Source organism: Triticum aestivum, chromosome 6A, assembly GCF_018294505.1.
Source record: "Triticum aestivum cultivar Chinese Spring chromosome 6A, IWGSC CS RefSeq v2.1, whole genome shotgun sequence".
Lineage (NCBI taxonomy): Eukaryota > Viridiplantae > Streptophyta > Magnoliopsida > Poales > Poaceae > Triticum > Triticum aestivum.
The window spans coordinates 65,656,523-65,662,522 of NC_057809.1; positions in this window are offsets into that span (position 1 = coordinate 65,656,523).

Below are 6,000 nucleotides of genomic sequence, written 5' to 3' on the forward strand. Positions count from 1 at the left end.
ACTACTAGCAACCCACAGATACCAATCTGAGGGTTTGGGACAAAGATTGGATACAAGATATGAACTAGGGTTTGAGAGGAGATGGTGCTGGTGAAGATGTTGATGGAGATTGACCCCCTCCTGATGAGAGGATCGTTGGTGATGACGGTGGCGATGATTTCCCCCTCCAGGAGGGAAGTTTCCCCGGCAGAACCGCACCGCCGGAGCCCTAGATTGGTTTCGCCAAGGTTCCGCCTCATGGCGGCGGAGTTTCTTCCCGAAAGCTTGCTTATGATTTTTTTTCCAGGGTAAAAGACTTCATATAGCCAAAGATGGGCATCGGAGGGCCACTAGGGAGCCCACGAGGCAGGGGGCGCGCCAAGGAGGGTAGGGCACGCCCCCACCCTCGTGGATGGTGGTTGGCCCCTCTCTGTTATTTTCTTCGCTAAGTATTTTTTTTATTAAATCCAAAAATAACTTCCATGAAGTTTCAGGACTTTTGGAGCTGTGCAGAATAGGTCTCTAATATTTGCTCCTTTTCCAGCCCAGAATTCCAGCTGTCGGCATTCTCCCTCTTCATGTAAACCTTGTAAAATAAGAGAGAAAAGGCATAAGTATTGTGATAAAACGTGTAATAACAGCCCATAATGCAATGAATATTCATATGAAAGCATGATGCAAAACGGACTTATCAACTCCCCCAAGCTTAGACCTCGCTTGTCCTCAAGCGAAAGCCGATAACGATAAATATGTCCACATGTTTAGAGATAGAGGTGTCGATAAAATAAAATACGGACATGAGGGCATCATGATCATTCTTATAATAGCAACTTACATGGATATTGTCATATGATCTCTTATGCTCAAGTAATAATCTATTCACAACATCAAGTATAAATCAGAAACTTTATTGAGAACCAACAAACTAAAATATTAGTCATTGAAGCAATTGCAATTTATCATAACATAGGAAAGAGTCAATATAAGAGCTTTTCAGCAAGTCCACATACTCAACCATCATTTAGTCTTTCACAATTGCTAACACTGACGCAATACTTGTGGTCATGGAGTCTTAATCGGACACAAAGAAAGATAGGGGCTTATAGTGATGCCTCCCAACCTTTTTCCTCAAGGGTAATGTCAACAATAATAGTTCATGATAACTTACATCCAATTATATATATATATATAGATCTTTCCAACATAATGTGCATGCCAAAGGATAAAATGTAAAAAGGAAAGGTGAAGATCACCATGACTCTTGCATAAGGTGTAAGATAGAAGTAAAAGATAGGCCCTTCGCAGAGGGAAGTAGAGGTTGTCATGTGATTTTATGGTTGGATGCACGAAATCTTAATGCAAAAGAACATCACTTTATATTGCCACTTGTGATGAGGACCTTTATTATGCAGTCCGTCGCTTTTATTTCTTCCACATCACAAGATCGTATAAAGCTTTTTTTCTCCGCACTAATAAATCATACATATTTAGGGAGCAATTGTTATTGCATGAAACATGACAACTTACTTGAAGGATCTTACTCAATCCATAGGTAGATATTCAGAAGCACAAGTAGTATCTCTACTTGGTGCAAAGAATTCGGCTAGCATGAGGGGAAAGGCAAGCTCAACATGTTGGATGATCCATGACAATATACTTTATTTCGGATATAGGAAAACATAACCCATTACGTTGTCTTCCTTGTCCAACATCAACTCTTTAGCATGTCATATTTTAATGAGTGCTCACAATCATAAAAGATGTCCAAGATAGTATATTTATATGTGAAGACCTCTCTTTCTTTGTTACTTCCTATTAATTGCAACGATGACCAAAACTATGTTTATCACCTCTCAACAACTTTTACTCATCATACTCTTTATATGTGAAGTCATTACTCTCCATAAGATCCATATGATCACTTTGTTTCTTTTTATTCTTTCTCTTTTATTTTATTTATTCAAGATTATAGCAAGATAAACAAGCCCTTGACTCAACACTAATCTTTATTATATATAGATCATGGAGTCCATTACATAGAAGGATCATAAAGCAAAACTCAAAACTATATCATACTAAAACTTTTATTCTACTAGATCGAGATATTACCAAAAGGATCGAACTAAGAAAAACGGTAAAGATAAGAGTGTGATGATGATACGATACCGGGGCACCTCCCCCAAGCTTGGCAGTTGCCAAGGGGAGTGCCCATACCCGATACTCAGTTCTTCTTTGTTGGTGGGGAAGGTGATAGTTTCTTTGATGTCGTAGGCTTCTTCCTTAATTTGCGCATGAGGACAGAATTTTGATCCTTTAGGTCATCGATCCCCCGCTAAAGGCTTAATATCTTTTTGCATAATTCCTGCTTGTTTTCCTGCAAGAGGCGAAAAGGAATAAACTCGATCTTAGGTTTCTTTGCTCTATCAGGGAGGCCTTGACTTTTTCAATGAGACTTCATCTTCATCTAAGCTCGTCTCATCCTTTCCCTTAGGTTCATAGTCCTCTTCTTCCTCCGTAGTCCAACCACAATGCTCCACATCCCCATAGACTTTAGAATTTGCAAGGTAATCATCCACATAGCTTTCTCCTTCCGAATCCTGGGACGACATATTGCTCTAATCTGTAGCAGGAATAGCTCGACACAAAAATAGGGGATATTTGCGTGATACGGTGGTCAAAACCTTCGGGAGATTATATAATGAATTTTTACCGACCAAAAGAAGTATCATGCAAGAAAATGGAGTCCGGAGGGCACACGAGGTGCCCACGAGGCAGGGGGCGCGCCCTCCACCCTCATGGAAGCCTCGTGTCCTTCACGGACTGCTTCTTATTTTATTATTTAATTAAATATTCCAAAACGGAGAAAAATTGCCATTAGAATTGTTTTGGAGTCGGTTTACTTACCGTACCATGTACCTATTCCTTTTCGGAGTCTGAAATGTTCCGGAAAGTGTCTCTTATGTATTCCTCTGGGGTTATGGTTTCAATAATATTAGTTTCAACATTTATTGGAGTACCTGAGATATAATGTTTGATTCTTTGACCGTTCACCACCTTCGGATTTGTGCCTTCGAAGTTGTTGATTTTTATGGCACCGGAACGATAGACCTCCTCGATAACATAAGGACCTTCCCATTTAGAGAGAAGTTTTCCTGCAAAAAATCTTAAACGAGAGTTGTATAGCAAAACATAATCACCTACATTAAACTCACGCTTTTGTATCCTTTTGTCATGCCATCTTTTAACTTTTTCTTTAAACAGTTTGGCATTCTCATAGGCTTGGGTTCTCCATTCATCAAGAGAGCTAATGTAAAAAATCCTCTTCTCACCAGCAAGTTTGAAATCATAATTGAGCTCTTTAATAGCCTAGTATGCCTTATGTTCTAGCTCGAGAGGTAAGTGACATGCTTTACCATAAACCATTATATACGGAGACATACCCATAGGATTTTTATATGCAGTTCTATATGCCCATAATGCATCATGAAGTTTCTTGGACCAATTCTTTCTAGATGTATTAACAGTCCTTTGTAATATTAATTTAAGCTCTCTATTACTCAATTCTACTTGGCCACTAGACTGCGGGTGATATGGAGATGCAATTCTATGGTTAACATCATACTTAGCAAGCATCTTACGAAAAGCACCATGAATAAAATGTGAACCACCATCAGTCATTAAATATCTAGGGACTCCAAACTTTGGAAAAATAACTTCTTTAAGCATCTTAATAGAGGTGTTATGATCAGCACTACTAGTTGGAATAGCTTCTACCCACTTAGTAACGTAATCAACAACAACTAAAATATGTGTATACCCATTAGAGGAAGGGAACGGTCCCATATAATAAAAGACCCAAACATCAAATGGTTCAATAACGAGTGAATAATTCATAGGAATTTCTTGACGTCTACTAATATCACCAATTCTTTGACATTCATCACAAGATAAAACAAACTTACAGGCATCTTTGAAGAGAGTGGGCCAATAAAAACCGGATTGCAATACCTTCTGTGCAGTTCTATCTCCAGCGTGGTGTCTTCCATAAGCTTCGGAGTGACACTTGCGTAAGATTTGTTCCTGTTCATGCTCAGGTATACAATGTCTAATAACACCATCTACTCCTTCTTTATAAAGGTGTGGGTCATCCCAGAAGTAATGCCTTAAATCATAGAAGAACTTTTTCTTTTGCTGGTATGTGAAACTAGGTGGTATAAATTTAGCAACAATGTAATTAGCATAGTTAGCATACCATGGAGCAATACGATAAGAATTTATGATAGCTAATTATTCATCAGGAAAGCTATCATCAATAGGTAGTGGGTCATCAAGAACATTTTCTAACCTAGACAAGTTGTGTGCAACGGGGTTCTCATCTCCCTTTCTATCAATAATATGCAAATCAAATTATTGTAGTAGGAGAATCCATCTAATAAGTCTAGGTTTAGCATCTTTCTTTTCCATAAGATATTTAATAGCAGCATGATTAGTGTGAATATTTACTTTAGAATCAACAATATAAGGTCTGAACTTATCACAATCAAATACAACTTCTAAGAATTCTTTTTCAGTAGTAGCATAATTTCTCTAGGCACTGTCTAGAGTTTTACTAGCATATTGAATAACATTTAATTTCTTATCAACTCTTTGTCCTAGGACAGCACCTACATCATAATCACTAGCATCACACATAATTTCAAAGGGTAAATTCCAATCAGGTGGCTGAACAATGGGTGCAGAAATCAATGCTTTCTTAAGTATTTCAAATGCTTCTACACAATCATCATCAAAGACAAAAGGAATATCTTTTTGTAAGAGATTAGTCAGAGGCCTGGAGATTTTAGAGAAGTCCTTAATGAACCTCCTATAAAAACCGACATGACCAAGGAAACTTCGTATACCTTTAATGTCCTTGGAACACGGCATCTTCTCAATAGCATCAACTTTAGCTTTATCAACTTCAATACCTCTTTCAGAAATTTTATGCCCCAAGACAATACCTTCATTAACCATAAAGTAGCACTTCCCCCAATTCAAGACAAGGTTAGTTTCTTCACATATGTGCAAAACTCGATCAAGGTTGCTCAAGCAATCATCAAAAGAGGATCCATAAACAGAGAAGTCATCCATGAAAACCTCACAAATCTTCTCACAGAAGTCAGAGAATATAGCCATCATGCATCTTTGAAAGGTAGCAGGTGCATTACATAAACCAAAAGGCATACCTCTATAAGCGAAGGTACCGAAAGGGCGGGTAAAAGTGGTCTTTTCTTGATCATTAGCTGACACAGGTATTTGAGAGAAACCAGAGTAACCATCTAGAAAGAAAAAATGTGTGTGTTTGGATAGTCTTTCTAGCATTTGATTAATGAAAGGCAAGGGGTAATGATCTTTTTAGTAGCTTTTTTTAATTTGCAGAAATCAATTACCATCCTATAACCTGTAATAATTCTTTGCGGAATCAATTCATCTTTATCATTAGGAACGACAGTAATACCTACCTTCTTAGGGATACAATGGACAGGACTTACCCACTGACTATCAGCAATGGGATAAATTATACCTGCTTCAAGGAGCTTTAATATTTCCTTTCTTGCCACTTCTTTCATCTTAGGATTTAGCCATCGTTGGTGATCAATAGCGGGTTTGGCGTCTTTCTTCAAATTTATTTTGTGTTGACATAGAGTGGGACTAATGCCCTTAAGATCATCGAGAGTATATCCAATAGCAGCACAGTGCTTCCTCAGAGTTTTCAATAAATTTTTTTCCTCATGCTCTGAAAGGTTAGCACTAATAATAACAGGATATATCTTCTTTTCATCAAGATAAGCATATTTAAGAGTATCAGGTAATGGCTTAAGCTCAAACACGGGATCACCCTTGGGTGGCGGAGGATCCCCTAGGATTTCAACAGGCAAGTTGTGTTTTAGAATAGGTCCCTGTTTAAAGAATACTTCATCTATTTCCCTTCTTTCATTCATAAACGTATCATTTTCATGGTCTAACAAATATTGTTCTAAA